Below are 21,770 nucleotides of genomic sequence, written 5' to 3' on the forward strand. Positions count from 1 at the left end.
CAGCCCAACCGTCAGGTGTCCAGCTGAAGGCAGGTGAAAATAAACTCAGCATACACGTCTTTCCACCCACCCCCCTCCCATACCTCCTGAATTAGGGCAGCCGGGCTAGTCCATGCCCCACAGGCAGCGCCCCCATTGCACCTGAGCTGCTCTAGAAGTATCTGCATGGCTTGTGCTCGTCTCGCACCACATGTGGGCGCACCACATGTCAGGCGATGGCTGGGACTGAAGCTTCGTTTGTCCCTAGTTCCCTATGTGCTGATCCTAACATCACTGTTGGGTGGAAGGAGAGTATAACTGCTGTAAATGCACTACAACATGAAAATCCAGATGATATGAGACTGGCTACGTGAGCCACACGATTTGGGTGAGGGGGAAGCAAACCAAACAACAAACTGGGGAGATTCTCCTTTCTCTGCAGCCTATGGACAGCCCTGGGCAAGGTCTCTGGAGATGCTTGCCATCCTCCCTGCTCCACCGTTGAGGTCAGCATCTGGAGGATGGACATACACTTTTCCAACAGGCTGCTCTTGGGGTTACACCCCCTTCTTCTTGCCTTGCACCCCACCCTGAAATTTCCCATTTGGTTCTCTGCTTGGCCCCTAGTTTCCCTGCCAGACCTTGGCCTACAGTGTCCACCTAAGAGGTGATCCTCATCCCTTCATTTATTCACTCACCCTATCAACAAAAATAGGCAATGAGCAGTGCTGTGTGCCAGGCCTTTCTGAGAAGCTGGTATCCCAGAGATAAGCCAGCCAGGGAAGCTGCTTCAGCCTGCACAGGGAATGGGGAGGCAGGCAAAAAGACTTAAAATGTGTTGTTAACAAGATGAAAGTGATGAGGGTGAGGCTGAGGGGGATATAAGGTATTCTAAGAACCAGAGGAGACTTCTGTACACAGGAGGGGGGCGGGAACAATGACCAGGGGCAAGTAGAGGGGTAGTTTCCTGGAGCCTTTGGGCAAGTATGGATGTCGGTACTGCTCCATTCTACCTGTGTGACCAGGGCGAGTTACCTAACCTCTCTGTGCCTTGGTTTCTCATTGGCAATATAGGGGCAAAGAACACACCCACATAGTCAGGTTGTTGTGAGGAGTAAGTGGGTTACCATCCATGTAGTACTTGGGACCGGGCCTGGGGTAGAGGGTAAACACCATGAATGTTAACTACTATTCCACTATGCTCAGTCCTAGAGGATGAGTAGATGTCAATTAGGCGAGTGAGGAGAGGGGAAGTCCAGGTAGAGGCACACATGCAGATACTGGGTGAGGGAGAGGATAGTCACTGCCGAGAAGCCAGGGTGGCCAAAGCGTAGATTCTAAAGGGGAAGTAAAGGGAGGTGAGCAGAGGGCAGGGCACACTCTGTAGGAAACTGACACCACTAATAGGGGTAAAGCGGGGGCACTGGCCAAGGCTGCCCTCCAAATCTCATCATTCAAATGAGGAGAACAAATATGCTCCTTATGTTCAATTCTTCATGCGAATACCGGGATCTGACTCCCACGACCCTTTTCCGAAGCCTGGACTCGGCCTCTGTAATCCACACGACCTGCAGCTCCCTCGCTCCCTTCTCGTTGCCTTCGCAGTTTCAGCTGAAGGAGGCTGTATTTATTCTGACCGTTCACACGATCTCTGTAAACCACCAGAGATACATGTTGGACTTTAGCTAAAATACCTTAAAAACAAGTAAGTGGTTAATCTGAGCATGAGGGAGAGAGAAAAGAGCAAATGGCAAAGTATTCTTATTTGGACTCCTACCCAGGGTCTGGGAGGAAGAAAGGTGGTCCACTGGACCTCCCCAGGCAGAGGTCCAGCTTTCTGCAAAGAAAACAGTCCTGATTTCCCCTGGGGGCCATGGCAGGCTTTTGTGGTGGGAGATGTCCTCAGCTCAAATGCCAGCAACCAGCAACATGACAAATGGAGAGCAGGCTTGAGCTGCTCAGCAACAGGACACGCTGTTCTCACCACCCCTCAAACAGGAATGAATCTACTGCTTTTATCTACATGGTACTCGTAACTGAGAAGAAAGGTAGAAAATACACCCAACAAACCAAGAGTTGTCAAACACATGGGGACAAGGGGCCAATAGCTCAGGGGCCCTAACCTGTATGTCACCCTTAGGGGTGATGGTGTTGCCACACCTGGGGAGGGTCTGGCCCAGAGGAGAGGAGGTGCAGGCTTTCTGCTCTCTCATGATACCTGGGTTAGGTGAGGTAGGAGAGGGCAGGAGTTTAACCCCTGTGACTGTATGTGCACGTGTGCATGTGAGCGCATGAGGGTGGAGGGTGGGGAGGGAGGGAATGAGAGAGGGCTCCACGTGAGAACACATCAGTAGGTGTGTCAGACTGAGAGGCAGGGAGAAAACTTGGCCATGTGGGTCCCTGAGTAAAAGACTGTTAGGGCTTATCTCGTGTGTGTGTGTGTGTGTGTGTGTGTGTGTGTGTGTGTGTGTGTGTTGGAGAGAGAGCAGGGGTGGGGGGATGAAGTAAGGCTCTTCTGAATTTTGAAGAGGCAATATGGGAGGCTGAAGGTGTCCTCTCTGCCAAGCCTGGAGCAGACCCCAGGGGCCGACAGTGACAGCTGTTGAGCTGCTCCCTCTCGCATGCAAAGTGGCTCTGCCAGGGCCGCTGGCGGGGCGCCTCAGCCCTCCTGCCACCTCGTGCTGCTGGGCCTCACTGAACACGGAGTCAGGCCTGTCACTGCCACCCCTCACCCCAGCAGGTAGCAGAGCCTTTGAGAACAGAGGCCCTGGACAAGCAGGTGACAGCTTGTCACGACCAGCTCTCCCACTCAGCCAAGAGAGCAGGGGCTGCTGACCTCTGAGGCAGAATGGGAGGAAGGCCAGAGACAGGGGACAGGTGCTCTCCTTCTGGGAGTTTTAAACTTTCCTCCCAGCTTTTAAACATTATATCATCCGCCTTGCCATCCAATGCTCAGAGGTAATTACAGTGATGATCATTTAACTTGCCTTCACCATGTGAAAGAATTTCTATGAATTTAGAGGATGGTGACCAGCCCAATGCAGGGGACTAGGAGGAAAGGAAGTGGATGGAATGGCAGCAGGCAGGGTTTCTGCTGGTGAGGGGTCCTCCCACTGCATGAGAAATCAGGACCAGAAGGCCTAAGGCCACCACATTCATCTGACTGCAGAGAGCTCTAGGAGTCCCCGGCCCTCACCTGTGCAGGTATGAGGACGGGGCACGGAAGAGCGGTTTGCTCTATTTCATGGGAAGAAACATGACGGGAGAATTCTTGATGGGTTGGGGTGAGGAATAGACGGGGCCCACTGGGAAGGAATCTGTATCCACGTGAGCAAAGGGGGGGGTGAACATTGTCCCCTGCGCAGGGTCTCTCCAAGCACCAGACGACTTACTTACCCCAGGATGCTGTGGGCACGGTCTGAAGGTCTGCCTTCTGCAGGGACCAGGTTGCCCTAGAGCTGATGCAGGGCGTTGGGGCACGTGGGAGGGAGAAGAGAGAGGAGGAAGGGGCACCTCACTGCCATCAGGACTGTTGAGCTCTAAATGACATCATACACTGACCTTCCACACACAGCTTGGTATTGAATGGCTGTGCTGCCGAGGAATTTTCCAAAAATTCGAAATCCACTGCTTCAGAGTAATCATGCCTTAACTCAGGTATAAGACAAACTATGAAGATTGTGTGCATGTAATTTGATAAACAAAAATCTAGTAGCAGATTAATTCTAACACAGCCATCTTCAATGTTACCCACTGATAATCCACACCCACACCTGCTGGCAGGTGCAATGCCAGCAGGTGGAGGTCTCTGAAGAGGCATTTTAGTCCCTCAGCCTCAACCAGTCTGCAACAGGCATCTTTGCAGCACCCACTCTGCCCAACAACCTGCTGGGGATGTGGCAGTGATAAGACTCAGCCCCATTCTCAAGGAGCGATGGATGTCCCCAATGCCACCCAGCCAGCTCGCTGTCTTGCCACAGTGAGATTACATAAGCACAGCTTATAGCTTTGGTTCTAGAACCCACTCAGCTGTGGAGTTTTACAATCCAACATCTAAGCATAGGACCAATTCCCCTTGCTAGTTACTCATCCTAGAGATACCCATAAAGGTAATACTTCTGTGTGCCTGGGTTTGCTACCGTACTTTTCTCTGCCATCTTAAGTGAGACAAAGAGTCCATGGATATAACACAAGTCCAGACCTCCATAAATATTAAGTATGGTGATCATGGAGGTTTTCATCAAATCGTGATACATGAGGAACCCCCTTAAAGAGATAGGTTTATGACAGAGCATTATGCCATGCTCATAAGTATAAATTTTTTATATATCTATAAACTACCCCAAATATTAGTGTTATTATTAAATAAGAATTTATGTATAATATTGTATCCCAAAAAAGATATGTTCAAGTTCTATCCTCCTACACCAGTAAATATGACCTTATTTGGAAATTTGATCTTTGAAGACATAAGCAAATAAGATGAGGCCACACTGACTGAGAGTGTGTCCTGAGTCTGACTGGCATCCATGTAAGAAAATAGTATATGGAGACAGAGACAGAGACTAGAATGATGCATTTAAGTGCCATGGACTGACAATAGCCACAGGAAACTAGGGGAGAGGCATGGAATGGATTCTTCCTGAGAACCTTAGGAGAGAGCATCACCCAGCCAAGACCGTGATGTTGTACTTCTAGCCTGCAGAACTATGAGAGGATAACTTCCTGATGTTTAAAGCCCCCCACTTTGTGGTGTTTTGTTACAGCAGCCTTGGGAAACTAATACATTGAGTATCTACAATTTCATCAGGCACTAGTCTAAAAATACTCCTGTTAAATTCCCAGGTGGCACATCCACCATGAACTACTTTTAGAGGGCAGTGGGATTCGGGAATGAGGGACACCTCCAACATTTAGATCAAAGCCCTGCAGATAAACCACAGAGGTCTCTGTCATATTTCCTCAGGGCTGTTGATCAGACCCAGAGAGCAAGTCACGGCCACTGGTGTGGTGGTGAGGACAGCAGTCAGAAGGCGGCTCCGATACTGCTGCTGGAGCCTCCATTGCTACTCTTCCTCATGAGAGAGGCATGACCTGCCTGCGAGAGAACCCCACCAGCCATGTCCCAGCCAGGTGGCCACTGCAAGCCAGGCAGCTGAAAGTGGAGTCAATACCTGTCTTCTGGCATAACCAGAAAGCCGAGCCTGGTGCTTCTCAAGCTTGGCCGCCCACTGGAGTCACACTAGGGGAGTTAATTTATTCAGAATCTCTGAGAGTGGTACTCAAGCATTGGTAGGTTTTAACATGCTTCATGTAATCCTAATGTGAAGTCATTAGTCATGACCACTGGCCAGGAGCAGTGGTTTTCAAGTTTGAGTGTGCATCAGAATCTCCCAGAAGGCTTGTTAAAACACCCACCACAGGGCCATAACCCAGACTTTGGAATTTAAGAGTTCTGGGATAGGGTTCAACAATTTACATTTCTAACAAATTCCCAGTATGCTTCCCATACATTGAAAACCACTGGCACAGATCAACCCCAGGATAAGTTAAGTTGTGAGTTATGTATCCAGGCTAAGAAACCCATAGATCAGCAAGCATAAGTCATAGACTGAGTGAAGTCTCATCTTGAATTGCTATTCAAGTGGCTGGGTTGAGAAGGATTCTGAGGCTTCCTCTGGGCTCAGCAAGGAGTGTTGTGACTAATGAGCAGTGTCTACCCAGAGTAAAGGAATGGGTGGGGGTACATATGGCAAAAACTTGCTAATGTTGCACTAAAGCTTGAAAGACCTCCAGTTGATGGGGGAAAAAGGCAGCGACTGGCTTCGTCAAAGTTTCCATCAAGTATATCTGTGACCCAAGGGAAATGGAGAAAAAATGAAGTCGACATTGTACAGCAAGCATCCCTCTGGAGTGGCTGTGGACTCTCCTCTTGGAGCAGCGACCACCCTGGCTGTGAGGCTGACCAGCCTCAGTGAGGCATCTGACAGTGACGCGTGCTCTGCTCTGCCCTTTGTAAACAGTTCAGACACAGATGGCCCTGCCCCCAGGGTGTATCCAGGGGACACACCTTCCTCCCACTCCCTAGTCACAGTCCTGGACTGAGAGGTCCAACGTGGCTCTAAGCATTAAATTAAGAAGGTCCTTCAGAATGAACGTCTCCATTTAAAAGCACTCTGAAAGTACACTGACCCATTTTCCTCAATCTGATCAACCAAGTGATTTTTCCAGATAAGGCTCATATCAGCCAAGAAGGAAAAAAAGTTTCTGCCTAAAAGGTTATCTTTCTCCAAATGCTACTGGCTCCTAACAGCCAGTGGAAATGGCTTCTGGCTGCTGAGTCGCAACTGACTCTATATAATAAAGAGGCTGTTCCTAGTTCCCCAGGATGCCGGGAATTTGCATGAAAACAGTCTCTCCATCTTCTGAAAGAGTTCATCTGGCCCTGCTGCTTCTTTCTTTCCAGAAGCCACAATCTTGATGGTGACACTGTAATTTATTACTATGCTAAGGATTATGATGCAACATACAGAGAATGAGAACTTCAGGTGGGCAACGGGCCACAGGAACAGGTGAGCTTTTGGAGAGGATGGTCTTATTTGTCATGCAAATAGCACACTGAACAGAAAAGACAACCCCAAAAGACACACCGCATTGGCTGCAGACAAAATTGTTTCTAAATAGAATGTTTTTCAAAGCTTTTCTTGAAGCATTAGGTGCTCCTCCAAAATGAATGGCACAATGTATTTCATACTAGTAATAAAATATGTGATTTGAATAACTACAAATGCAGAGGTTTACAGTCAGTGGGGTCCTTGCTGCCTTTCCCCTGAGCTTTGTGGGCTCTGAAACCCTTCTGCAAGATGCTGGGGAAGGTAATTGCAGCCCAAACATCATTTTCCAGCAGCTAGAGAAAAGCCTATTTGGACATAAATTAACTAAAAATATGCGGATGATAGTGTGTGTTTCATGTGTGAAGAACAGAAAGGCCACTTGGTGACGTTTCCCAGCTGGAGAAAAAAAACAAAACAAAAACCCTGTTCAACCAAACAGACGTTGTTTCTCTGTATTACACTGTCAGGGCAAACAGCTGTCTTTTATTCCTCACCCTCAAAATAGCCCCTGATGGCTGAGATGCGGGCTTTATTATTATTTTATCATGCAGCACATCTTGAGTTTATAATTAAAAAGAAAGGATGGAGAGACAGTGCTAAATAATTCACTGGCAGACTTCATTCATTTGACAAGCAGGCGGCGGGTGTGCTCTCTGAGCCAGGCCAGGGGGAGTAGAGGTAAATGGAACAATACCTCTTCTTTCCTGAGGAGGGCACTGTCCAGAGACGTCTCACAGTGAATCTGCCCAGTGATGGTTCAGAACTGGCCTCTCCTTATGCAATCCCCCAGGCCTGGGCCTCTCTATCAGTCCTGAAAAGTCTCCCCTGGTGAGAGTGGCTGGGTGATGGGCTTTAGAGTCTCTGCACTTTGCCTACAGAGGGAGCCAGTACCCATCTGAGACCTGGTGGGCAAGGATGTGTCTTTTTTGCTGCTGAAACAAGAACTCCCCATTCCCAAGGGAGAGGTGGTGGGAGGATGAGACTTCAGGCCTTTTGGATGACAAGACTGGAAAGGAGGACCAGAGAACAGGGGACAGGCAGGGTTGGGGAGGAGCCTAGATGGTCACCCTGCTGTCTCTCCTCTTCACTTTCTGGGCTGTGTCCAGTGTATATCCATTGCTTCTCTGAACATGTGAGAGAATACGCTTTTCCTGGAGTCCCTTATCGCTACTGCTTCACTGCTGTCCACCCCTAGCCCCAGGCCCACCCCAAGAGGCTACATTTCTTTCCTTTTTCAGCCGGTGACCCCTAAACTCTCCCACTTGCACCCATGTCCTTGTGGCTCCTATCTCTGTCAATAGGCCATGATACTTCTCCCACCTTCACCCACATATGTCCCATATGCAGGAGGACACTGGGGCTTCCTGGGACTCTAAGGTGGGGCCACAACCCCCGTGGCAACGTGTCTGGCAGGGGCTTCTGACAGTAGGCAGCAAGAGGTGGGGGCTGCTGGGTCAGCTGTCTGCAGATGGATGCTGGCCATCTCAGAGACCTCTGTCCAACTCTGTGGGAAGCTTGTGGGGTTTATTCCATTGCCCTGGTTTGACTACAGCCTTCAATTTTTTCCCCTTCCTCTTCATGCAGTGTAAGTGCCTGACACTTCTAATAGGTATAGCAGCATATTCCTCATTCGTGGTGTAATTGTTGATGTCCACTAGCCACGTCTCTAGTCTCTCTTCCCGCCCCCACCCTCCAACAGCTATTTAAAAATAATCATTCACATTAAATAGCTTAAGCTTTTCTAGTCTCGTGAACTACACCTCCTTTTTGGCATGCTTTCTCCCTTGAACAATCCCAGCAGTTATAACTAAGTCACTTAACCACTCTGTCTTACTGTTTCCACCTGCCAATAAGGATAATAATGCTTAATTATCTCAGAGGGGCGGATGAGGAGCTGTTAGCTAATGCTGGTGGAGTGTGAGATGTGCAAGTGAGCCTGCTCCACCTGCCTCCCTGCAGGAGCCCTGGTCCCTGGCAGCAGTGAGAGATGGCCAGGGAGGGGCAGCGCCTGCCCCAAAGACCATCTAGGGAGGCTGCCAGCTTCTTCCTGTGTACCATCCCCATCAGTGGCATAAACCAGGTATTCTGAGGTTTGTTTTATGGATGGACCCTGAGAGCTAAGGAGGAGAGGAGAGTGGCCATAGGTCCACATCTTATAACAGGTGCAGGGGAACTTGACTCCAGGTCCTTCCATTCTGAGGTCTACGCTGCCTTTTCCCCATAGTGGGTAACAAGAAAGAAGAAGGCAAGACAAACCAAGACATGTGTCCCTGTGTGTGGAGGGCAGGTGGCATCTTGTCTCTCCCAAAGGAGAAGATATACTTGGCTTCTGTTTTACTTTCACAGAACAGGGAGCCCCAAACTCTCAAGCAAAGGTCCCATTACACTTGTGCCCCCAGACTGTCACCCCCAGACTGAGTACCAGTGAGTTTTGGGGTACAAAAAGCCTTGCGAGTCTGCCACATTTTTGATGTTTGGGGAATATTTGTTATGAGAAAAGAATATTAAGGTATGCCTCCAAGTGAAATGAGAGAGAACATTCATTGGTTTCTTTTTAAAACAAAGCATTAACAAGCACAGTGTGAGTGAAGGCCTAAGTGAAGAAGACTGAAAGTAACATGGTGTGTGTGTGTGTGTGTGTGTGTGGTGGGCAGGGTGATGAGGACATGGGGAAACCCCACAAACTGTGACAGGAGTATAAATCGGCAAAAGGTTTTGGGAAATACAATTTTCACTAAAATTTTAAGCATGCAATTCTTAACATGACCACAAGGGGCAGATGAACGTCATGTGCCTCAGGATGTGATACCCTGAGAAGGATGCACGGGTCATTTAGGTAAATTTATGATGCATAATAGATAGGCCTGGGCCTGATCCTGAGAACAGACCAGACAAACTCAACATGAGAAAGCTTTAATTAAAAAGAGAGACATTGTTCTTTAACAAGTTAATACCATTAAACAAAAAACAAAAAATAGTCTGGAAATGTTCCAGATTAAATGAGCCTAAATTGACGTGGTAACAAAATGCAATAGCTAATCCTGAACTAGATCCTATACTGGAAGGAAAAAGTACTAAAAAATATTTTTGAATTAATTAAAATTAGAATAGAAACAGAAGATTAGATATGTTATTTTATCCATAGTAAATCACTGAAGTTGTTTGCTGTACTGTAGTTATAAGAGGATATCCCTATACTTAGGAGATATGGAAATCCACAGAGTATATAGGGATGAAGATCCATGATGTATGCAACATCTTCCAAGAATTTAGAAAAAATACTTGGGGGTGGGAAGCAGAAAAATAATAAAGAAATGGGGTAAAATGACAACAATAGGTTAAGAATCTGGGCAAAGGTTATACTGATGTTATTTGTATCATTCCTATTCTTGAAACTTTTCATTGTTTGAAACTATTTTGAAAACTTTAAACGTGCAAATTCTTTGACCCAGCAAATTTTCTTCTTAAATTTCTTTTATAGAAATATCCATACAAGTGTACAGAAACATCTACCATGTATAAAAATATTCACTGAAGCACTGCTTGAAATGGTACATCAGAAGTCACCTAATGGCCATCCCCAAAGAGCTTGTTAAATAGTTTCTCCAGTTCGTTCACACTAAGGATGCCTGAGGAAGAGCCTGAGAGACCCACAGGCAGCAGCAAAAGTCTCCAAAGGCATGAAGTAAGGGACTAAGAGGGAAAAAGGTCATATTCATGATACATCATTAAGTAACAAACAAGTCGATGAACAAATGAGTATGTATAGCATGGGACCATTTTGGGGGCCATAAAATTATATTGAAATAAACACACGCACAATACTCAATAAAGCTGGGAAGGAAACACATCAAATTATTAAAGATGGTGACTTCCGGGAATTGGGAAGGTGGAGGCAGGTGGAGTATGTTTTAGTTATCACATTAAACAGATCTTTATATTTTGATATTCTTGAGCATTGCTTTTAAAGTCAAACAATAATAACTTTTTTTACCTATGGCATTCTAGAAACTTCTTTAGGTCCCTTTCTTCAGATGGAATGACCTTTCTGATTGGAACAATAAGCCCCTCTCTATCTGTCTGTTCTGGGATTAGGTATGAGGGGAGGGAACGGGAGGTTATAATGGCTGAAGTCTGGGGAGTGGGGCTGGGGACAACAGTCACTAAGAGCCACAGGAAAGGGTCAAGTCTGGGTTGGAAGAGCAGAAACTGAGGGTCTCTTCCTCCCACTGTGGAGAATCCAGCTGCCTTGGAACAGTAATGTTGCTTCCTGGGTACACGGGCTCCTGCTCCATTTTAAACTCACTGTTCTCTTACTTGGTATAGCAAATCTCCAAAGACATGTTTGTCACTCATTAATTAATTTCTTATTCACTCCACAAACAGTTACAGAGCAGCATGTGAGAGCTCAGGGACACTGTGATAAAAGAGGAAGCCAAGCCAGCTACTAGGAGGGAACAAGCTGGGTTGGAACAGAGGAGGGTGGCAGAGGCTTTGAGAAGCAGCTGAGCAGCCTGGAGGAGGGCGCTGACGTGAAGCCAGGTGCAGGTGTTGAGAGTTTGGCGGAGGCTGGATCACGGGGCCCAGCTGCCTGTGGTTGTTCCCAATCATTCATGCTTTTGGCCTTGGATTCTATTGGCCTGCCTAGTCCTACCTACACTACGAACCCTTTCTTGGGGTATGCTGGGAGACCCAGGTTGATTCAGAGTTTAGCCAATGCTGATGCATGTTATTTGTCTCTTCCCCATTGATCTATTTTCTGACCTAATTTAGGATTTATATATTTTGCCACTTATTAGAAAACCAACTCTTGAGAATGTGAGGAAAACCCATATTCTCAGACCTGACTTTCCCCCAACCTGGTGGATCTAGACCCCTGGTGTTTGCCTCCCTGCCTGTCCTTCTTAGGCCAATGGGAACCCAGGGATGGATTACCACATGGGTGTCTCAGAGACAGACAGGTTCTTCAGAGTAGGAAAGAGAGGCCCCTCAGTTTCTGCTCCTCCAACCCTGAACTTGAGATTTTCCCGGGGGTCTCTTAGTGGCTGTTATCACCAGTCCCACTCACTTCCTAATCTTGCCACGGCCTTGAAAGTCTGCCTAGAACTGTGGGCCTGTGCTTCAGAATTTTCTGGAATTATAATCATCATGAAAACATCTCCTGCTGAAGGCCAAAGGCTTCCTCTTTTTAGAGGGTTCAGAACCCATTTTGGCTGGGCCTGGTGAACTCTAGGCCTCCATACTACCCAAAATAACCAATTCCTATTTCTACCAGTCATGGTTTCCCAAGGCCTGGGAACCCATAGCCGCTGTTTCCTAGAAACCCAACAGGCTCAGGAGATAATCCTCAATCACGGGTCAAGAGATGCCCTGAAAAGTTCCCAATATCAGTGGCTTCTGCACATGGTAAGCAGAAGCCTTGCCATTTGGCCATGTTGGTGCTGGACTTTCTGTCTCCTATATCAGTACATCCCAAGCCCTATAGGGTTTTTGCCTTGCTGGGCTCTCCAGGGCTAGATTTTACTCCCTATGTCAAAGGACAGGTGTGATTAGGACAGGTGGAGGAGAGGGCATCCTAGCTCTGGAGTAGAATGGCATGAGGGCATAGAAGCAGGAATCTAAAGTCCAGCACAGCTGTGGGGCTGAAAGGAGCTTGTCTGCTTCCCTCTTGTTGTGCTTTCCCCTCCCCTCTAGTAAATCACAGGCTGTTTAAATCAGAGGTGTGGGCAGAGTGAATAGTGATTGAATAAGACCAGATCTGAAGAGCCATAGTATAAAACAGAAAAATGGCAACCCTGGAACATATGAGAATCTTAATGTTTTTGTCCAAAGGTTATTCCAAAACATTCCAGACAAAAATCAAAGAGAATCATCTTCAGAATATTAATACATTTGAGTTTCCAAGCAGGACAAAGAAACATTCTATTGGGTTACAGAACCATCCAAAATATTCCCTTGTCAATGACAAGTGCTGACACAGCGGCTGGTGTTGGAAAACATCATTTTGCAGCCATAGTGATACAGACTGGTTCAGAGAAGAGCCATCAATGGATGTGAAAAGCAGGGGGAATTTTTTGATGAAGAGCAGGATATTACACAGCCTATTTTCCCACGGGCTGCTTATCAGTTCTAGGAGAAAAAGATATGTAAAATGTACATACTGTATGTAAATCTACATTGGAGAAGTGGACTAAACCTTGACCTGGTAATCAAAATTAATAACACTAACGAGGGGCAGATGGGCATCATGTGTCTTGAGAGAGGACATCCTAGGAAAACACAACACCACTTATGTAGGACGACGACCAAGAATGTAGGACCTGCATCTAATAATGAGGAGTACCAGGAAAGCCCCAAAGGAGGAATGTTCTATTATTGAAGAGGGGACTATGTTCTTTAATAATGTCAGTGTCATAAAAGACAAAGAAAGACAGTGGGAGTATTCCAGACTGAACAAGACTGAGGAGACGTGACAACTAAATGCAATGCCAATCCTATCCTGCAGGTCCTGGAAGACATTAACTTGTAATGCAAAAATGGTTTCAACAAAAGTAAAAATCATGTGCAGTTTTTGAAATTTTATCCAAATAAAAATAGTTTTTAAAATCTCCTTTTCAATCAGTCAGGTAACTAAAGAAGTCCTCAAACCAAACAATGGTATTATTCTTACAGAGAAGCCACTGAGGAGAACTCAAAGACATCTTTACCATGGCTTCAAATGTAGACAGTAAATAAAATATAATATGAAGAGAACCCTGGCTTTGGAGTTCCTAAAATATAATACAATTTCTCTGGAATCTTCTTTAAGGACCAACATGTACAAGGTTCATAGAGTTAATATAGGTCTGGAAAAAGTATGATTGGGGGCAGAAATATTGACACATAAAATGACCTACTGTGATCACATGTGATGGTCTGTAGTTTGCAAATCCTGTACCCATCACAGCAAAACCCTTGTTTAGAAGCAAACCTTAGAAAAAGCTCAATATCTAAAGTAGAGGAGAGGCTGTGGGTGAAGTAGGGTGGTGGCCTGCAGCCCAGCTAGGTGTCCCCATCACCCCAGCAGTGCCCTGATCCCATTCCCATTAATTCCAGGACATGGAGAGGAAAACACTGGCCACATGGAGAGAGAAGCATTCTGGAGACTCACATCCAAGCACTAAAACCCACATATTTTTCTTTCCTTTGATTCACGTGTATGTTCTAACAGGATTATTGTAATTTCAATCTTTGTCTCAAATGGTTAGATCTACTGGTAGTTCGTCTATTTATTATGCCTAAATGGAGTGTATGCTCCCTGAAGGTGACTGAATGAACTTTAATTTCCTTCTGCTATAATGTTGTATACACATTAAAAAAAAGCCTCATATTGAGCCTGAAAATTTGCAGAATTACATTATCAGAGCCTATGGGGGAAATTTACATTTGGAGACGACCATTCGGAATGTAGCAAAAACACAGCAATCCTAATAAAATTAGCAGCGCAGGTAAATTACAGCCTGCATTTGCACCAGTACATCAGGTTCTTTGCAGCCTAAACACTGCAGGTCCTACGGGGCATTCACATATCATAGAGGTTAGTTCCACCAATGTTAAAAATCTGAGCCAGAGTATACACTTCCCTGGGAAAGAATAAAAATGTAACATAAAGAAAAATGTTTTCATAGTTTCCTCATCTTTACTCTTAGTTTCACCAGATAACAGAGTGGAAAATGCAGTGGTTTTGGAAACCATTAACTGGGCCACTATTTGTATTAAGGAAAGGTCTTTCTGTCAACATTCGACTATTTTCTTAAGGTCTTCTCATTACGCTAAGGCTTTTTCTTTCATTGTAAGAAAGCTTGCCTTGATTGCTTCAAAACATAAATGCCGCAGGAAAACATCCTATGAGAACCACAAGGCTTCCACAATGTGCTGACACCATTCCCCCACTGACCAACCGTGTATTGAGTTTGTGCTGAAGAAACAAGCACATCACAGAGCAGGCAATACCTACGTTCCCATTCTCAAGAGGCACTTGCAGGGAGATGACAGCCATTGGACATTTATCAAGTGTCCACTAGGCACCGACTTCTCTGCTGGGCACTTAGATATTTAATATCATTCAATTTTTACAATTGTACTAAGAGATGGGTTCATATCCCCACTTTGCAGATTAGAAAACTGAGGCTCATGAAGTAACATGTTAATAGCAGAACAAGGCCTTAGCTGTTGGTGTTGTTGCCACACACGTTTGTGCTCTTTACATCCCATTGTTTAAATTTTATATTAGGAGCCACTTGAATTAGTAACTCAAAGGAACTAGTCTTACTTGTTGCTAACTATATTTAGCATGTCATATATTGTTGGAACAGATTCCCCCCAGGATCAAGTAAAATGTTTTGCTAAGAGCTAGAATAATTTATTCTATTTCATCAGATTTTATAGTAACTTTTTATTAAATTTTTACAGAACTTTAGAAGTTTAGTAAAGCACTTTCAAGACAATTTTTCCTTTGATTTTTACAATAATAACGTGATATAGATTGAGTATAATATTAAACAGATAATGGAATGGAGTTTCAAAGAGGTAAAGTAACTTGCCCCAAGTTAATAATTGGCAGACTCAGGATTCAAACCATGTTTTCAGGCTCAAAATTCAGCCTCATCCTTGCTGAGAGAACCATCTTTGAAATTATCTATTGTGAAGTTCTGGGTATTGAATCTGTCATTAGAGCTACTGAACCAAGTTATGCTACATGACTGGAAATGTGATAAAAACATTGAAAAATAAAGCAAGGAGAGAATGAGTTTAGTGTATTTGTCATTGAAGATAATGACTATTTGTAAGATAATGGGTATTAAAGGCCTATACAAATAAACAACCCCAAAATTGAATAATGGGTTTTAAATGATAGTGTCTTATTTACTTATGAAAATAATTTTCTAATACTGAGAACTATTGCGGAATGCTGATCGTTATTTTGGATAATAAAACCATGGCACATGCAACCACATAAAGCATTTTAGGAGGAACATAAGCTATCTTAAAGTGATAGTAAGGAATCGCACTCCATCCTACCTACCCTCCCCCATTTCCTGACCAAACCTATGCCCTTCTAACTTCTCAGGGTAGCAAATCCAACTACAAAGCTATTTCATACCATTTTATTGGTGATATTAGTTTAAAACCACATGAACTCACACTGTTTGGCAATTTGGGGTGGGTCTCCATGGGTTTTCTGCCATTCTTTATCCTCCCTGAAGTGGGTCAAATTGCTTTTTACAGGAAAAGTTTTCAGAAACAATGGGGCCTCAAGTCAAGGGCTCATGACTCCTTTCAGCTAAGTGTTGGGCCAGAGCCCTGGGGTACGTGCCTGAAACATACACCTCTAATAGGGAGTAAGTAAGAAAATATGCCTGGACTAAAGCAGGTACCCTGGTCTCATCTGGCATAGAGTATCAGCCCTGGGCACAAATGGGTTGTGGCTTCGCATTTTAATAAAAAATTCCAGATGATTAATAAATAAAGGTCAGTCTTGCTCTTGTCACCTGGGTCATCTCACCTCCCCTCTCCCTACTGCTCAGTTCCTTGGCCACAAGAGAATAAAAGAATGAAGACCTGACGAATCACTTTGCAAAGAGAGTTATTGCTGACCATGAAATAAATAATCCTTCTCCGACAAAAGGAAGAGCTGGCTGTGAGGAGAGGCAAGCAGCTTGCAACTCATAAACTGAATCCATGGCTTTGAACTTTACGCCTCTTTTCTTTTTATCAAACACCCAGATGGCATATATTCTCTAAGTGAGCAATATTAGCAGAAGTCTACATGGATCTTTTCACTGAGATTTTTCTTTTCCTGTTTCCTATTCTCTCACTTTCTCACAAGGAAAGGGTTTACTTGACTGCTTTTGCGGGAAGATTAAAATAAAATCCTCAGCTCGAATCCTCCCCATGTGTGTAACCCCCCCCCCCCCCCCAGCCCCCCGTGCCGCTAGAGCATCTGCAGATTGAGCCCTCAGCAGAGTGGCCTTTGATCTGTTATCCTCCTGGTCTTTCCTTCCCTCCCTCACTAGGCTCTCTCATCTCTCCCCCTTACACTCTACCTCCCTCTTCCTGTAAACTGTACTGCATGAGAGTTCCTTTGCTGCCTTCAGATTTTTGAATTCAGCTCTCCCAGAGGAAGTGTAACATGCTCAGCCTTGATAGAGCTGGTTTTGAGCTTCTGGGATCTTTGTTAAACTGTTCTTGCTTCTGTGTGCTCTGGGAGGGCTGGATTGAAGGGCCTGGTTTCCCTTCCTGGGATAAACACTTTACCTTCTAGAGATTCTCTAGGCCCATAGGCATTTTTTTGTGAGGAGTTTCTCATTCCCTCCTAGGGCTCCTAGGCCAAGCCCTCCTGGAGGCCCCATTTGGCTGGGTACATGGGATGGACACCTCCACCCCCTGTATCAACTTCCCTAACAACGCACAAGACTCCTGCAGAACTACAGGGAGGTTTGCAAAGACTCCCAGCATCTCAAAGTTGGTCAGAGCTTTCAAAACCTGAGCACTCCCTTCATGTAACCTCTTGTGGTCATAGCTCTTTGAAAGCAATGCTCCTGCAAAGATGCTGCCCAAGTGAACTCACGCAACAAAGTGTGGAGTCCACTGGGGTGGCATTTTTGCAGGAGCATTGCCTTTGAAGTGTTTTCTTTGTTTTGTCTTGTTTTAACTTTTCTTAAATGTTATGCAGTTAGGTTCCCCTGAATCCTAGGTATATTCCAGATGTGCATCCAAGACCTTCCATATTGTGTCTTCATCCTTCATAGTCTGACTGCCCACTCACTTCACATCTGCCCATTGATGGGGATGTAGCCGGTCAGCTGAACTCGTGGACTTGTGTGTTTGCTAGGGCTACTGTAGCACAGTACCATGAACTGCATGGCTTAATGCAAAAGAAGTTTACTGTCTCATATTTTGGATGTTGGATGTCTGAAATCAATGTGTCAGCAGGGCCATACTCCCTCTGAAACTGGTAAGGGAGAATCCTTCTTTGCTTCTTCTAGTTTCTGGTGTTTTCAAACAATCCTTGATGTTCTTGGCTTGTAGATTCATCAATCTAATCTCTGCCTCTGTCATTATGTGGTCATCTTCTCCCTGTGTTTCTCTGTCTCAATTTCTCTTTTCTTATAAGAACACTAGTGATTGCTTTTAGGGTCCATGTTCATCTAGTATGATCTCATCTTGATTACGTCTCCAAAGACACTATTTCCAAATAAGGGTCACATTCATCACAGGTACAGGGGTTATGACGTCAACATAGCTTTTGTGGGGAACACAATTCAACTGATAACAGGGCTCTTCTAGGGCAAACATACCATGGTTTTATTGGCTTGCACACTCTTTTCTCGACACCAACCAAATCAGCTTGCTTCTACCCAGTGAGCACACCCAGTACTTTGTGGCTTCTTTCATTCTAACCAGACTATTACTTCTTTCTGGAAACCCTCAGCCTCTGAGCCCTCATAACCTGACACATTTACCCACCCACCCATTCATTCATTCTATTAACTCTTCCTGGGTACCTTTTATGCGCCCAGTTTTACCACTTAGTTCATATCTAACCATCTGGGAATCTACTCTATCCCCTCCCCTCACCTCAATTGAAAGTGCTCTCCCTTTACTTTAAGCTTATGGTTTCAGACTTTCATTTATTAAGCACCCAACCTGAAAAATAAGCCTATATCTTAATAAATAATTTATAGATACTACTGCTAATCAACATAGTAAATACAAATGAAGTTTAATTTCTTACTCTAACAGAGGTCATTGCCTCTTGCACAAAATTATTGATCCTTGATTAACTGGTTCATTGACTTCTTGACTAACTCTCATTGGACTCTCAGTTGAGAAGGTGAAATCTGGCTTTCCATCCTCTGCCAGGAGGGCTTCCAACCAGGAGCTCTCATCTTTCTTCACAGGGCTCCTCCCGTAGTCCCTGAGGACTTGCATCTGGACTTTGATTTCTGGTTCTTTCTCTCTGCTTGTGCCCTGGAATTCATAGGGTGGAGCAAAGCTACTATGGACCCACTTGGGCTACTCACACAGTCCCTACACCTCGATGATGACTTGCCCCTACTTGTTTTGTCTCCCAACATCCCCAGGTGTTTGAGCACAAGCTGCCCCCAGCACTCTCCTCCCCTCCCACTCTGTCCTCTTTGAGGAAGCAGAGTCTGTGTCCAGCTCTGGAACAGTTCCCAGGAGGTACTCATCACGCTCATCCCCTAATTAACTCCTTGCCACCGCTGGGTTTCAGCCCAGATAGTGCTTCTTCAGAGTCCTTGAAAAATGCTTCTCCACAGCACCCAATAATTACAAAGTTGATCACATAATTAGTCATTTAATGACTACTCTTTTTTTTTTTTGCTAAAAAAGAGATGCAAGGAGCTCCTTTGCACATACTAGGTGCTCAATAAATGTGTTGGTGGGGAGAACAGCCAGTAGAGGCATTGCCGCCGCAGGGTGGCTGACCCCCACCACATGATGCCAGGAGTGATGACGGGCACGTAGAAAAGAGAAATTTGCCCACCTGCCCCCACACACCAGGTTCAGAGTAGAGACATGTGCTCTCTGAGAAACCTGACCCATGCTTTGCTCCAGTCCTCAGGGCACGAGTGGGCTCAGACTCTGAAATCCCATCCTGATCTTACTCGTGCTAATAATACACTGGCCTTACTAATAATAATTATGCTGAGTCTTCCTCAGAAGGGCATTTCAGTCAGGGCCTGATATCCCTAACTGAGCATCTGGTGACAAAGTGACCCAGAGAGACATAGTAGAGGAAGGAGGAGGCAGAACTGCCCGAAGAATTATTTGAATGGCAGACCATGGGATAGGTTTGAATTATTCCTCCCTCAATTTAATTAATGCTACAGAAGAATTTTCAGGGGACCAGGACTCGGTTATCCTGGCTGCAATTAAAGGCTCTCCCCCTCTTTCCCTTGCTTGTCTTCATTCCTCTTCACTTTCCCATTCACCTGAGAGATAGCCTGTTACCCAAGCTCAATGATTGAAAGAAGAGAGAGAAATCATAATTTGAAAATGGCCTCATGAGGGAAGCCCCGGATCAGAAAGGGAAGGAAAGCATGATTTATATGTAAAAACCATCAGGAACTGTGGGGAGTCATAAAGCTGAACCTGAGGTCATTGGATGGGAAGCCAGCCAACCTTTCCCATTCTGAAGGCTGGAGGTTCTAGACTGAGCTGAAACCTCTCAGTTACAGGGCTCAGCCTACTCAGCAGCAACTTCTTGAAGTAGACCTGCCAAGTGCAGACTGAACAGCTTTGTCCTGAAGGTTATAGGAAGGATTACCCTTGAGACAGTTTTCTGCTTTCTTTGCACCTTTCAAGTACTAAGTACGTTATAAGAAAAAACGTCTACAAACAGTTTAATAGCAGTTGAATTCACTTCTCAGTGGTGATGAAAGGAAGAAACCCAGCCATTACCCTGTACTAACTCAAGGTTTGTGCCAGGAAAGTTCAGTGGAGAGAAAAGAACTACGCACCCCAGACACAGGTGACCCCCTTAGCCTCCCTGAAAGACATTTTCTTAAGGCTTATTTACTTAGAAAATATGGGGGCTAAACAAATATGATGCAAGAAATCCTCTGTGAGTTCAAACCCCAGTCTACTGGGCAACCAGTTCACTGATAACCATGACAGTGAAAATGACTGAGTTGCTCCTTTGCATGTTTTTGATGCTATGCTGTAGAAGAATCTGAAGACTGAGGGTGTCCCCAGCACAGAGCCCACGCCCACATCTGTCTCCAGGTCTCTGGTCACCTGCCTGCTCAGTCAGAGTTGAGGCTGGGCCAGAGGCCTGGGGGCTCCAGATCGTGCAAAGTGTGCTGCTCACACACCCTGGGCTCGGGGAATGGAGGAGCTGTCAGGTGACAGGAATTACACTTGCTTGACAGGATAGAGACTGAGTGTCAGGCTTACGCTGATATTTGAAAAATAAGGTAATTAGCATTTTCTTGCAATGCAAGTTTGGGAAGTAGATATATGCCCCCTAATGCAGTTTTAATGCAGCAGTTCTCCAAGTGAGGTCCAGGACTAGTCATGGCAGCGTTATCATGGTGTTTGTGTGAAATGCACCTTCCCGGGCTCTGCCTCAGACCTATGTGTATGTGAGACCCTAATAAAGAGTTCATCAGAGATGGGGCACCTTTCCTAGTATGAGTGTGCCTGTTTTTTCCTCTTGATAACAGGAGACAGGACCAATGATAAGCAGAGGTGACCTGTGAAGTCAGAGGTTGAGAACTGGTCTGTGATACAAGCATGGTATAATGGACTGAATGCTCTTGTCCTTCCAAAATTTATATGCTGAATCCCTAAGCCCCAGTGTGATAGCATTCGGAGGTAGGATCTTAAGATATAATTAGGTTTAGATGAGGTCATGAGGGTGACACCCTCATGATAGATTAGTGTCTTTATTGGAAGAAGAGAGACCAGAGCTCTCTTTCTCTCTGCCTTGTGAGGACACAGTGAGGAGGCAGCCGTTTGTAATCCACTAAAAAGGTTTTCACTGGACACTAAATCTGTCAGCACCTTGATCTTGGACTTTTTAGTCTCCATAATTGTGAGAAATAAATCTGCTGTTTGAGCCCCCCAGTCTTTGGTGTTTTGTTTTAGCTGCCTGAGTAAACTAAGACACACGGGAATGCTAATCTGAACACCCATTGCGGTATTCAGAAACATACCTGCCAAAAAGAAATTGTGTAAATCATACAGGGGAATGGAGGAGTTGTCTAAAGGATGGAAGTGTTAAGGACACTTTAGACCTGTTCCCTAGTTGAGTGGGTGTATTCCAATCACAAGAAAGCACAAAAGAACAACTTCGGTCTGTTCATTTTTCCAGGAGCCTGGTGGGAAGGCAATGCTCCTGAGCTAGAAAGAGCGATTTAAAACAGAGAGAAGAGACCTGGGCAAAAGTATGGTGGAGAAGACAGAATGAGCGATGAAGCCTGGAAGCCTACTAGGAAAGACTTTCATAGCTATTAATGATATCATTACTTATTAAGTAAAACAAGATGTACTAGAAGATGATGGTGCTTAAAAAAAAAACAAACAAAACAAAAAAACCCCCAAAACCCTGCATAAACTAGGGCATTTCTTAAAAACTGTTTTATGGAATAGTTCATTGAGGATAAGCCG

General features: G+C 45.1%; 1 protein-coding gene across 4 annotated transcripts in view; it reads right to left on the reverse strand.

Moving 5' to 3' along the window:
* EPHB1 (EPH receptor B1) overlaps positions 1-21,770 on the reverse strand; it is a 419,448-nt gene that overhangs the window by 14,069 nt on the left and 383,609 nt on the right. The window lies entirely within an intron of this gene.

Source organism: Artibeus jamaicensis, unplaced genomic scaffold (assembly GCF_021234435.1).
Source record: "Artibeus jamaicensis isolate MK-2021 breed Jamaican fruit bat unplaced genomic scaffold, CSHL_Jam_final contig_519, whole genome shotgun sequence".
Classification (NCBI taxonomy): Eukaryota; Metazoa; Chordata; class Mammalia; order Chiroptera; family Phyllostomidae; genus Artibeus; species Artibeus jamaicensis.